The following is a 13,955-nucleotide window of genomic DNA, read 5'->3' on the forward strand; positions in this document are numbered from 1 at the left end:
GTGCTATCTTAAGCATTTGGTTACCCCAAATAGGCTGTTTTTGCACCTGGAAGCTGGTGTGAGACGTGGCCGATGAGACAATGAACAGGGCACCACTTTGGAAATCGAGTAGACTCTTGCAAGCTGTGTTAACAACTCACTGTGCCTGAGGACAAAACCAACCAGAAGTCGTAACTCTTCAGTCCCCCAAACCTCCTGCTTATGGCTGTTCCTTTGCTAAACAGTTAAAGAAGGAGCAGTTATTCTCTGGGCAGCCAGATCCTGGTCTGACCCCCCGGGGCCCCCTAGAGCAAGTTGTGATTGCTTCAATGAGCATATTTATGGGGCTTGGGGGAGTCTAAGGGATGTGTTCCAGGAGCTGCCTTCCAGCCCAGCGTGGCCCCAACCTTCCCTGTCCCCTCCCCTGGTCACTGCCTGTGACCCACGAGGTCTACCGCAGGAATTTTCCTCTCACAGGGAGGGTGGGGTGCAGGTGGACAGCTTTCCTGGCGGGAAGGGGCGGTGGGAGCAATGCCCAGGAGGGCAACCTCTGCCCCGTGTCTGAGCCTGCCCTGCCGCCAGGGCGTGGTGCACAGATGGGATCAGTTTCCATTGCCACCATCACCAACAGCCTCAATGTTTGCTGAGTGCTCAGTTCTCTTCTTTAGAAACAGGCCCTCCCCACCCCTGGGCTGCCCTCAGGAAAAGACAGCATCCAGCATCCTGTCTGGGAGTGACATTTCAGGTCAGACCAGGAGGGGCCCTCCCCAGGCCCACCCCTGGGTAATAATAGCACTTTACAAGGGGACAAACACAGCCGGCTTTCCACCCGGCCTCTGTCAGGCCACTGGGTGGGAGGGTGGGATGTTATCACCAGGGCACAGGGGAGGAAACAGGCCAAGAGGTGAAGTGACTTGCCTCAGGCCATGAAGTTAATTAGTGGCTTGAGCTGGGGCTACATGCCAGTCGTGTGTCCCCCATCCCCTGCTCCCCGCCTGGCCTGAAGGAGCCCAGTTCCCTCATGTTGGCTCCAGCGAGAGTGTTCGGCTGCTCCCCTACAAGTCAAGTCTCGGCAGGGGATCGCATTCCACGCTCCCCCTCAGGAATCCTTTTGAATTCCAAGCCACAGGGTGAACCTGCCCTGTGCCCTAGGGCCTGCCCTATGCCCACTACCAACCGCGTCCCCTCTACTCTTGAATGCCCAGAAATGGCTCCCAGTTCTGTCGATGGGCAGGGCCCTGACGTCACCTGCCTCTGCTTGCCTCTCCCAAACGCATCTCAGCTGCATGGCAGGCTCTCCTATGGGGTGAGGTGGGGAACTCCCTGGGCTCTGGGGTGCTCTCTGACCAATACCTTAAAGGGGAATCCTACTCAGAGGTGGAGGGGAGTTTCAGAAAGGCCACAGGGTGACTGGGGTATAGGGAGAGCTTCCGGGGAGCTCTCCGGAGGGCAGCGCGGGGAGGGCCTGTGCGGGCCCTTCAGGGCTCGGTATTGACCGTATCAGAGTCCAGAAAAGAATCTCAGAGTCCGTGTGGCAGCTGAGCTGGGACCCATCCAGGGATTCCTTCAGCAGGATTCCTGGGGATGTTAATCCTGTCTTTGCTCAACACTTCCAGCGACGGGGAGCTCACTATCTCACAAGCCCTCCCCCCACCCTGGTCTTCTGAAGTCCCGACAGTTCTTCCCATTGGGTCCTAATTTTGCTTCTGGACCCACACACGGCTAAGTCTAATCTCTCTGCTGAGGGTGCTGACCTTTGAACCTTGGCGTCACTACTCATTAACAACTTGCCCCATTGTGCTTCAGCTTCCTCATCTGGCACGCAGGAATAACAACGGTCCCTCTCCATTGTGGATTGTTGTGGGAAGCAAACAAGAGAATGTCTACCCATGAACAACGGCACCTGGCCCATTGTAGATGCTCAGTAAGTGGCAGATGTTACTTCCAGCCGAGCATGACTCTTCCCAGCATGACTAGGTGTCCACTCTGTGCTCTAATTTGACCCAGAACTGAGTGCAACTCCCAGACCCGACCCTCACCTTTCTTCAGCCCAGATCTTCCTTGTCCTAGCCATTATACTTCCGCTGATGCAGCCAGAGTTGGCACTCACTTCACCGGCCCTGCTGGCCTCTGGGACTTAAAGCTGACCTGAAACCACCTGGTCTTCTCCACATGAGCAACTGCAGCGTTCCTTGCCTCGACCCGCTTTTACGTTGGAGTCCTTGGCTTGTCAAATCAAAATCCGAACTGTCCGTTCATCCGGGTGACATCTCTGCCTGGTAGTCGGGTCTGACCTGGAATTTAGAGGCCCCCCACCGCTCTTGCAGTGGACGTGGAGGTGGTGGGAGAATGGAGATGGGGGCTGGGGGTGTCAGAGAGGAGGGTCTGGGGGGAGGGTCTCCATGGTGGGGTGGATCATGACAGTTTGGCCGTGGTATCTGGGGCCCTCGGCCTAGTGCTTCCGGAAGCTTCGATCCGTATGCTGCGGTTGGTAGGAAGCCTCCCTGAGAACTGTGGTGTCTTCTCAGCCATTCGTTTTGCTCACCAGGGGGGCCCCCCTCTGGGCCTCTCTGGACCCCAGTTTCTCTGGAGATGGTCATTCCTGGCAGAGCTGCCTGTGGAGGAGCTGGGTGGTCAGGTGAGTGTGAGCGTCACCTGTGCTCCAGGTGTAGCTTGCCATTACACTCATTCTTAAGGGATCGTTAGCAGAATGGCTGAGTTAATGAGGGAGGGGGACGTGCCTGCCGACTGAAGGGGGGTTTCCCCAGCCGTCTCCCTCTCCCTCTGCTCCACCCGCTTACCTGGGCAGCTGCGATCCCTTGGGAGACCCTTTGTGTTGCCTCCCTCTGCCTGCCCCCCGTCAGCCTGGCCTGGCTTGCTCTGGGTAGCAGTCCCATAGAGAGTCTGCGGGTAAGAGATGGGGAGCTGGAGGCTCCGAGTCCCTGGGGAAAAGGAATGTAAATGCAATTACCTCGCTCATCTTGACCTTTGAACTGTGTGCCGCCTGGACAGCCGCGTCTAGGAGTGCTGGGAAGGAGACAGGGGGCAGCATAGCAGAAGGGGTACAGGGCATCAGGCTGGGGGCGTGGGAGGAGTTACCAGGTGTTCCTTGGCGCTCTGTGTCTGTCTGGTCCCGTGGGCTGGTGCTGGCCACTCTCGCCAGGGAGCTCCTGTGCGCCTGGGATTTGACAGCCTGAGAGACATATCGCTGTATCACGGGGTGCGACACCTGTACAGTCGCACAGTACAGTGGCTTTGATTTCACAAACAGATGTTGGGCACAGTGGGTCCAGGATACAAAATCTGGATACTCCCCAAAGCTTATGGTCTAGTTGGGAAAATGAGGCTCACACAAGACAGGATTATGGGACGCGTTCCTCTGCCATTTGATAGCTGGGTGGCGTCAGGCAGATCACTCAACCTCTCTGAACCTGTTTCCTCATCTATTAAGGGGAACTAATGACCCCTTACCTCATAATGTTGTTATGAGTTAAATAAGAAAGTGCGCATGAAGGGCCCAGTGGGTGTCTGGCACAGAGCCTAAGCCTAGCTTTGTGATGGCTGTCACCGCAGTAACCAGGATGGGAAGTGGACCAGAAAGATGAGGAGGATTTGGAGAAGGAGAGGGGAGTGTGGGCCCAGCAATTAGTCTGGCAGGAGGGCAGGTGGGAGGGGAAGACCTGGATTGGGGGCAGAGCAGCGATGGAGGTAGGGAGGGAAGAGCTAGATTAGGTGGTCGGGAGGGAGGGTGGAGGCAATTCCACTCTGCGGGCTGTGTGCCTGCGTGTGGCCTGCAAGAGCCGGCTGTGGACTGCGGGGAGGCGCGGGCTCAGCCCGGGTGTTCATTCAACCGCTCACTCAACAAATACTCATGGAGCACTTGCTAATGCACCAGGCACTGTGCGGGTGCTGGGGACAGATAAAGCCCCTGCCCTCACTAACTTACATTCCACGGATAGCGAGAGGATTAATCAACAAGTATTAACAAGTGAAGTTCAGGGAAGAAATCACGTAGAAGAAAATGCAAAAGGAGTAACGCGACTGAGTGGCAGGGATGGGCGGCTCAGGGAAGACCTCTCTGGGGAGCTGGCATTGAGGCAGAGATTTGAGTTGCAAGACAAAGGCTAAATGAACAGCTGAGGGAAGGACGTTCTAAGCAGAGGGACAGCAGATGCAAAGGCCCGGTAGGGGGAATGTACTGGATGGGTTTGAGGCAAAGCAAAGCATCAAAAAAGGCCAGTGTGGCAGTCAAGGGGTGAAGGAGAGGGCTCATGCAGAGGGCTGGGCATGGGGTATGGGGAGGTTCCAAGATGGGCAGGACCTGTGGGCCAGGGGAGACAAGCAGATTTGATTTTAAGAATAGTAGAGAGCTATTGGAGGGTTGTAAGCTGATGAGATCTAACTTAGGTTTTGGTTTGTTGTTGTTTTTGAGACAGAGTCTTGCTCTCTCACCCGGGCTAGAGTGCAGTGGCATCATCAGAGCTCACAGCAACCTCAAACTCCTGGGCTCAAGCAATCCTCCTGCCTCAGCCTCTGGAGCAACTGAGACTACAGATGTGCACCACCATGCCAGGCTAATTTTTCTATTTTTTTGTAGAGACAGGGTCTTGTTCTTGCTCAGGCTGGTCTCGAAATCCTGAGCTCAAGCAATCCTCCTGCCCTGGCCTCCCAGAGTGCTAAGACTATAGGCGTGAGCCACTGTGCCCAACCCGGACATAGGTTTAACAGGATGGCTCTGGCTGCTGCATGGGGATGAAGGAATGGAGAAAGGGAGGCAGAAGTGGGGAGACATGTTGGAGACATGTGTTATGAACTGACTGTCTGAGTCCCCCCAAATTCATATGTTGGAATCCTAACCCCCAATGTGATGGTATTGGGAGGTGGGGCCTGTGGTGGGTGATTAGGTCACAAGGCTGGGGCCCTCCTGAATAGGATTTGTGCCCTTATGAAGAAGAGATTTGTGAGAGATGCTCTCCGCTCTCTGCCATCTGAGGATACAAGAAGAGGGCCCTCATCAGACACAGGATCTGCCAGCACCTTGATCTCAGACTTCCCAGCCTCCAGAAATGTGAGAAATAAATGTTTATTGTTTAAGCCCCCCAGGCCTTTGTATTATAATTGGTTATAGCAGCCCAGACTGACTAGGACAGGAAGCTACTGCTACAATGCAGATGATGGTGGCTGGGAGCTGGGTGGTGGCAGTGGAAAAGGAGAGAGGTGAACAGATTTGGGATGCATTCTGGAGGTGGACCCAACAGGGCATTGGCAAAGGAAATTATGGGAAAAGGGAACAGAGAGGTGAGGGAGGGATCTGGGGTGTGGGGCCCCACGGCTGGAAGAAGAGACCAAGTTTTACTGAAATGAGAAAGGAATGTGGGGGAAGGAGGGACAGGTTTGAGCTAGAAGCCAGGGGGACAGGCTGCTTGACACCATGACCCATCTCTGGAGCCAGAGGCTGCAGAGCAGGGTCCTCAGGGCACCAGTGACTCAGCTGAGGCTCCACCAGTTTCACACTCCTGGGGGCCAGGCCAGGCCTGCGGAGGCCGCGGCTTCCTCTCCTGTGCCTGTCATTTGGCCTCTGCTCTCTGCTGGATCTGTGACCATGGATGGCCTGGATACTGAGCCCGCATCTCACCCTGGGGCTTTGGGACAGGAGGCAGAAGGCTGTGGGTGGAAGGGCGTGTTCCTGCCCAGAGCAGGCCTGGGGGAGTCAGCTCGGAGAGCACCCGGCTGGTGTGAGACGGACTCTTTGGAGGAGGAGCCATTGGCGCCTTGGGCCCAGCACTGGGCAATGGTGACACATTCTCCTGCAAAGGGACAAAGGTGAGACCCTTGGAGATCTTGCTGGAGCCTCAGGATCACAGCCTCAGCTTTCTGGCATCTGGGAAGGGCCAGGGCAGGGTCCCTGGAATAAGCAGGAAACAGCCACAGTGAGCCAGACACTCCCAGATAGCGTCAGAATCTGCAAAAGGGAATCTTCAGGCAGGAATCACCGGGGGTGGCTTTGGGGATCATCTCAGGCCTCTCAGCCTTCCCCTTCCCCATCACTGCAGGTGCATGAAGACCCCCTGAGGCTGTGGGTCCCCCTCCCTGCACCAGGTTCCCCACACTGTACAACGTGCACGCAGAGCCAGGCCCTCCCGATGTTAGGATGTCGGAAGAGTTGCTATGGCTACCCACACCTGCCAGGGGGCTCCCCAGCTCCCCTGTCCTGGGCCCTGGGCCCCACCTCGAGCCAGGTGTCCCACACAAGGATCCCTGAGCACAGGGGGAGCGCTGGCAGGCTGCACACTGCCACACACAGGCACACTTCTCCGGAACCCCGACTAGAGTGGCTGGGATCTGGGCTGGGGCCAGCCCTGCCTCCGGGGCCTGCGGCTGTAACCACATCCATCTGCATCTGAGGTGTGAGTAGGGGCCATCAGGCGGGAGAGGTGAGGGCTGAGCCTAGAGCCTCCCGAGGCCATTATCAGTGTTTGGTTTGGGACTTTTGGATCAGACCTCGTTCCTGCTCCTTATTCCACGTCCTGGTGATTAGATGCTCTGGCCTTTGATGTGCCTGAGCCTGGACACAGGACTCTACCCGCTCCACCACCCAATTCCCAAACCCCAGCACTTCCCACTCCCTCACCCAAAGACACCCAGTCTGGGGCCACATCCAGCTGGGTCCAAACAACACCACCCCGTGGCCTCTCCTACTGGCGCTGCCTCCTGCTGCCCCCACCAAGCCTGCAGGCTCTCAGGGGGACACAGGGCACAGGAGCATGGCTTCCTGGCCCCTCTGGAACAGGCTTGGGAGCTCAAAGGGGAAAGTGGTCAAGAATGCGGGAGCCCCTGGAAGTTCTCAGCTCCCACTGCCAAGCCAGCTGCTCTCTCCTGGGGGGTAAGGAGGGAGGCTGTGCAGATCCACAGGTGATTGCATGAACAGGGCAGCCTGGGACTGGCCTGAGGTCAGGTGTCTTGTGCTGAAGTCAGACCACGTGTCCTCATCTCTGCTTTGGGAAATAACTGCTTTCCCTGGTCCTGGCCCAGCCGTGGCCATGAGAGGAGGTCCTGGGCTGTCACTCAGTGAGGGTTTAGGGAGAACAGGGGAAGCTAAGGCCTGAGCAAGCCTGCTGGCCCTCTCCAATGGGGAGGAGGAAGAGGGGATGGAGGAAAGGGAGGGGGCAAGGAACAGAGGAAGCAACGGGTGGAAGAGAGGAAGAAAGAGGAACATGGGAGGCCTCCCTTTCCACCCTGCTTGCAGGAAGATACAGCTGTGCCATGGAAACACGTGCGCATGCCTCTCTGGGGGCGCAGGAGCTTGCACGCAGCCCAAGGGCTAGGTGTGAGCGTGTCCGTGCAACCACGTGCCTGCATGCACATGTTTGTGCGTGTGTACATCCTGACTGTGTGAGCGTGGCGCCCTTTCAGCATCATGAGGCAGGACACACGTGTGCACACAGACACACATAAAGCACTACATAGCCTTATTATCTGAACTTTACTCAATTCTGTTCTGGCAGTTGCATTAAAAAAAAGAAATTCTCATCAGGATTTACCAGGCGACTGCACAGCCCATTAGTGGGTTTGAAAGGCCCGTGCGTGAGGGGCTGAGTGCATGCAGGGAGCAGGCACAGGGCTCCCCTGTGATTGGACGTGGGGAATGGGGGAGGCTGGACCAGGTGGGAGGCTCTGAAGTTACACTCATCTCCTGGTGGGCCTCGTGCCGCCTTGTACACAGTGTGGCCTCACACATGGTTCCTGAGCCCCACCCAGCTCTCCTGGTCTAGGGGTCCCACACTCTGCTAACTAGCAGCTTTTCCTGGAGGCCTCTCCCAGGCCCTCTGTCCCCCAACGATCCTATCAAGTCCCTAAGAGAAATTGGGCTATGAGTGAGATCAGCCGAACTACCTTCCGGAATCCCTCTAAACAACGCAAGGCCGTGCAGCCGTCACTGTGGCAAAAGCGGCTGCTCTCAGACTTCCTGAAGAAACCTCAGCCTGGCCCCGCCAGCAACTATCTCAAGCACTCTGGCCATGGGCTTCTGGCCAACTACAGTCACCTGCTGCATAAGGACGTTTCAGTCCATGACAGACCCCATAGAAAACCATACACAACGGCGGGCTCATAAGGTTACAATAGCATATTTTTACTGTACCTTTTCTGTGTTTAGATACAGTTGGATACACAGACACCATGGTGTTACAGTCGCCTACAGTACTCGGTACAGAAACATGCTGTGTGGGCTGGTGGCCCAGGAGCAACAACCTGTCCCATACAGCCTAGATGTGTAGCAGGCTGTGCCATCTGGGTTTCTGTAAGCACACTCTCTGGGGTTTGCAGGACGACGAAATGACCTCATGATGCATTTCTCAGAACACAGCCCCTCCTTAAGTGACACGTCGCTGTATATAGACCTGAGTGGGGCAGGCTCTGCCCACCTGCCTGCCGTCCACCTTCCCACAGCGGGGACTCACTTGTTACTGTGTCACCAAAGCTGAAGCTGGTCCTCGGGGAGCCCCAGTCTGAGGGGATATACCTTAACGACTTAAGACAGCAGGGAGGTCATCTGTAAGGGGCAGAGCTGTACCCTACGGGAGCGGCTGAAGGGTGGGGACAAGAGGCTACGTAGGGATCACTGTGGGCCTGGGACCCAAATCCCCCTCAGTGGCTCAATCTCCCTCCCCAATGTATTGCTATGGAGAGATAAGCGTGGGGATCCCCTCAGAACCTCGTGATCCTCTCTGAGACAGGTGTGGCCGATCTGGGGATACCGTCTCCTGTGAATGCCCGGCCTGTGGTGAGCGCCCATCTAGAGCCCACAGGAGGGGGGGCCCAGCCATGGGTGGGCGCTAGGGGTTGGGAGAGAAACAGTCCCTCCTAATGTGAGCTACAGCAATAAGCTCCAGAAAAGGCAGCATTCTCCCCCCCCTGAAGCTTCCAGTCCCTCCAGAAAGGCAAGGTGCACAGGTGAGGGTCAGCAGGAAGCACTGCAGCCTGTGTGTTTGCAGAGTGCCCGATGTAGAATCCGAGAGGGGCCCCTCAGAGGGCTGGGTATTCAGGGAGGGCTCCATGGAGGAGGCGAGATGGAAAGAACCATCAGAATTAGAAGAGGCAGAGGGGGAAGCAGAGGGCACCAGGCAGGAGAAGCCGCGGGCGCAAGCGTGGCCTCCACCTCACTATTTAGGAGAAGCGCAGGGTCCAGGCGGGGTTCCAGTCACTGCAGGGACCAGATGGCTCGCATGGGAGTGAGGCAAGGGGGAAGGAGTGGATTCCGACGTCCACACCTCACTCCTGACAGTCAGGGACATGCACTTCCAGCCCGAGGAGCGCCCTGTTGCTGCTCGGAGGGCCGTCCCCTCTCACTGCGGCAGCCTCGGCGGAGTCCTGGGCTTTGTCACATACGGCGGCGGGCAGTGGCGTCCAGCCAGGGCAGGAGTGAGCTGGAATCGAGCTTCCTTCCTGCTGAGGGAGGCTGCCGAGTCCTGGTTTTCCTGAGGGCCACCTGAGGCACACTCTCCTCCTCTCAGGGGGATAGCACCAGGGCTTGGCCATCACCACCCAGGAGTGTGGCCTAAGCCAGACAGAGCCAGGCACTACCCATGAAAGAGTTCACTCCAAGGGAAAAAAAACCCCCCCCACCCTTTCATCTCTGCAGCTGGGGCCACCACAGTCAGAAACGGCCTCGCTAAGTGGAACCGCATCCCAGAGCCGGTGGCCAGCTCCTGTCTCAGCCGGTGGGAAGACCCAGTGCCCAGGAGCTTCCTCCTCTACTCCTTAAATGGTCGATCCATCTCTGGCCAGAAGTCTTGTCCTGAGCCTGGGACTATGGGGGTATGCGAGAAGCAGGAGGGTGACAAGGGGGGCAGGCCTGCTGGGTTGACACAGAGAATGGGCCCCAGAAATGGGGGTCTGGTCACCCTGCACACTCTCCTGAGTCTGACTGCGGTTTCACGGCCAACAAGATGCCACGGCCATGGGAAAAGTCACCTGCGGAGGCCTGAACAGCCAGCTGTACACAGGCGAGGTCTGCTGGAGCCCTGTGGTTGCCCAGAGTTACTGGCAGATCGGCTTGTCCTAGCCCAGCGTGTCTGAAATCCTGGGTGGGATGCGCCTGTTCCGTGCTGGTGCTAAAATGTATTATAACGAATACGTGGCTATGCAAAGAAGGACGCTCAGCCTTATTTCACCTAAACTCTCCTCTGCTGCTCTGCCATTGTGGCCACATGATTACGGGTGACTGTGAGTCTCCCCAGGAGGCAGGGACCCGAGAGCAGGGACTGCCTCCCCACTTCGCCTTTGGGCTTCTCTGAGGACAGGTGTTCTGTCTTCTTTCTTCTCTCCCTTCTCCTCCTCTTCCTTCTTATTCTTCTTTTTAATGTGATTTTATATAACTTTTTACCGAAGCATAATTACACATATGGAAAGGCGCACCTATCAGAAATCGAACATGCCCGCGTAACCAGTGCACAGATCAAGGAACAAAATACCATCAGCATTCCGCAAAAGTCCTTTTCCTTTTCATTCCCTGCCTCCAGCCCAGGGCCCAATTTAAAGAAAAAGATTCAGGATACTGCCATAGTTTCAAAGTATCTCTCCAGAAGATACTTATTGATTACAAGGCAAAGATATTAACTTTTCAGTAAAGAAACCTGTTAGACCTCACCTGTAACCAAGTGATCAAGGGGATATTAGCAGTGACAAGACACATCAACATCACAGACATTCTGACGTGGTGCACTGAGAAGTTCCCTCTGTGGCATCCTTCCCCAAAATGCGTGCCCTCAGTCGAATGTGAGAAAACATCAGAATAACCGCAATTGAGGGGCATTCTACGAAATAACTGATCGGTACCCTTTAAAAGCAGAAAAGTCACAAAAGACAAAGACAAACTGAGGAAGTGTCACAGAGCGGAAGAGACTAAAAAGACATGAAAACTAAATGCGATGTGGGAACCTAGACTGGATCCTGGACCAGAAAAAGGACAGTAGTGGGAAAACCAGGGAACTTTAAATAAAGTCTGTAGACTATTAATAGTAGTATATTAGGGTTAATTTCCTGGGTTCGATAGTTGTACCATGGTTATTACATAAGATGCTGACATTAGGAGGTGTTGGATGAAAGGTATGTGGGAACTCTCTGTACTACATTTGAAACTTTTCTATAAGCCTAGAATTATGTCAAAACAAAAATAAAAATAAAAAATCTAGCTGGGCGTGGTGGTGCACACCTGTGGTCCCGGCTACTCGTGAGGCTGAGGCGGGAGGATCGCTTGAGCCCAGGAGTTTGAGGCTGTAGCGTGCTACGATTGGGCCTGTGAATAGCTACTGCACCCCAGCCCGGGCAACACAGTGGGACTTCACCTCTAAATAAGTAAATAAATAAATAAAATTTAAAAAGCATAAATCGGCCAGGCGCGGTGGCTCATGCCTGTAATCCTAGCTGTCTGGGAGGCCGAGGCAGGAGGATTATTTGAGCTCAGGAGTTCGAAACCAGCCTGAGCAAGAGCGAGACCCCGTCTCTACTAAAAATAGAAAGAAATTAATTGGACAACTGAAAATATATAGAGAAATTAGCCGGGCATGGTGGCGCATGCCTGTAGTCCCAGCTACTTGGGAGGCTGAGGCAGGAGGATCGCTTGAGCCCAGGAGTGTGAGGTTGCTGTGAGCTAGGCTGATGCCGTGGCACTCACTCTAGCCCGGGCAACACAGTGAGACTCTGTCTCAAAAAAAAAAAAAAAAAAAGCATAAATCTAAGGTCTAGTATGTCCCCAAGAGGTTTGGTTGAACTAATAGTGTAAGTATAAAACACACATACAACATTTAAGGAAAAAACTATAAGGCCAAGACAATAGCTGAAACTGTAACTAATAATTCTTGCAGACAGCTGCCCAAGACCTAAGGTTTGTAGGTACGTGTCCCCAGAGCTGAAGCAATAAGCTGAAGGGTTAGAGTATACGGGGAAACCTCAGAGCCCTGGCCCAATCTCACATGCACTGTAAGAGACCCTCCTACCAGCCTTCCTCTTTAGCCTCTACTTGAATGACTCTGATAATTGGAAGCTCATTACTCTACTCTTCTGGATGATTTTTAGTTTGTGAGCCCAAGTGCTATTGATAGGATGAGAAATTGGAAACACCCCGAATGAACTGGGCCAAGTTATCCTAGCTACCAAGATGAGGAGCTCTGTATGGCCACTGAAAGTGAGAAGAGTATGGCAATCCTAAGGCATGAACATGTGAGTAATCCAAAGTGACAAGAGCAGCAGTTGCTTTGACACATTGCTCACAGCTATGTTGAAATCTAAGCGTGTACAGTAAGAGCTGGAAGAAAATTCAGAAGGGTGCAAATCATTGTTTTAAGTTGTCTCGATTTTTTAAAAAGTGATATATGTATAGAGTTTTCAATGGAATAGTACCCAGAATTTTAAAAAAATACCCTCCATTAAAGGACTTGGGGATTGTCGCTTTATGATTGAGAATGGCCGCGTGGAGCACTAGATCGGGAAGGAGTCTAAGGCCACGTCTGAGCACTGTGGGAAGGAGTGACGTGATGTCTGCCATGGGTGAAGAGTGAACAGTGGCAGCGCGCATGCTATGTCGTTGTCACCTCTTCTAGTGACACTCCCAGCTCCCAGTTTCACTTTTGTAGACCTCTAAAAGGCAGGTCTGTGCTGATTAAGGATCAATGTGCAGGAAAAGGCCTCTTCTTTGAGTTACAAGCTGTAGGATTTGGGGCAAGTCACTGGGATGTAAGGCAGTATGAAATAAATACCCTATGGAAAAGAAAAGCAAAATCCTCTGCAACAGGGGTCAATTTGAGAGTAGGTGGGCACAACAGGGAAGACTTGTGGCATTTGTACTGGCTCTTGCAGGATGAGGGGCCTTTGCAGGTGGATATGCCTGGGAAGGGTATTTCTTATGGAGGGCATGGCATGCACAGCCACGGAGGTTGGAAAATAACAGGCCTCCCTGGGAGAAAGCAAACAGTATGCACAGGTTACTAGTGGAAGATAAGTTGGAAATGTAGGAAGGGACCGAATTGAGAGCATCCTGAACACTAGGGTGACAAGTTTGGATTTTATTTAGTTAGCCACAGGAGGATGAGACTAGAAAACGGTAAGAAAATGCTCCCTTCCTGGAGACCACTACCATGAGGGACCTCAGGCCTGGTTTTTGACAAGAGCCCTTTGGGGTATGGGGTGGAAATCTGAGCACTGGGATGATGGGGTGTGGGAGACACAACTAAATCCCACTGAGAACAGTCCCATGGGCTCCATCTACTGCTCAGGGTCTCCTGAGCTCCAGGCCAGGCACAGAGATGCACAAGCCTCAGTCTCTGCTCTCTAGGAACTTCTAATCCATGGAGAAAAGACACATGCTCCCAAGAAGCAACTGGAGACCAATCCCAGACAGGGTGAGATCCAGTCCCAAGGGGAGGACACCAGCTGGGTGTGAAGCACTAGGGGTAGAGGAACTTGGGCAGGAGCCAGCATGTCAGGTGTCCTAGGGCTTCTGCACTCTGCAGAAGGTGGCCTTGGATGGTTTCTAAGGTGTCCTCAGGCTCTGCAGATCCCTGGCTCTAGGGGGAGAGGCCTGGAAGGAGGCCAGAATTTGACAGAGAGAAGGGAGAAAAGTGGGCTTTCCAGATATGGGGTTGGGAGGAGCAGGCCAGGGGCAGGAGAGGACTTGGGAGGCCAGGGACTCTGAGGAGACTGACTGAGCTGTCAGAAGATCAGGTTGGATAGGCAGGGGCTGTGGCCCCCCCAGGGCCTGGCAGCCAATCAGGGATGCCCTGGCTGGATGTAGCTGGCCAGGGACGCTCAGAAGGGCTGTGGTGTGACTGGGGTTTGAGAAGGTGAGCCTGGCAGCCTCCAGACCCCTCGGGCCCTACCACATAAGGAAAGGTCCCTGGAGGCCCATGCTGGCAAGTTGGGTGGGTCTCACAAGACTTTGGAGATCCCACGGATTCTGCTACATTCATAGGATTTGGCAA

Source organism: Propithecus coquereli, unplaced genomic scaffold (assembly GCF_000956105.1).
Source record: "Propithecus coquereli isolate 6110/MARCELLA unplaced genomic scaffold, Pcoq_1.0 Scaffold158, whole genome shotgun sequence".
NCBI classification, from domain to species: Eukaryota; Metazoa; Chordata; class Mammalia; order Primates; family Indriidae; genus Propithecus; species Propithecus coquereli.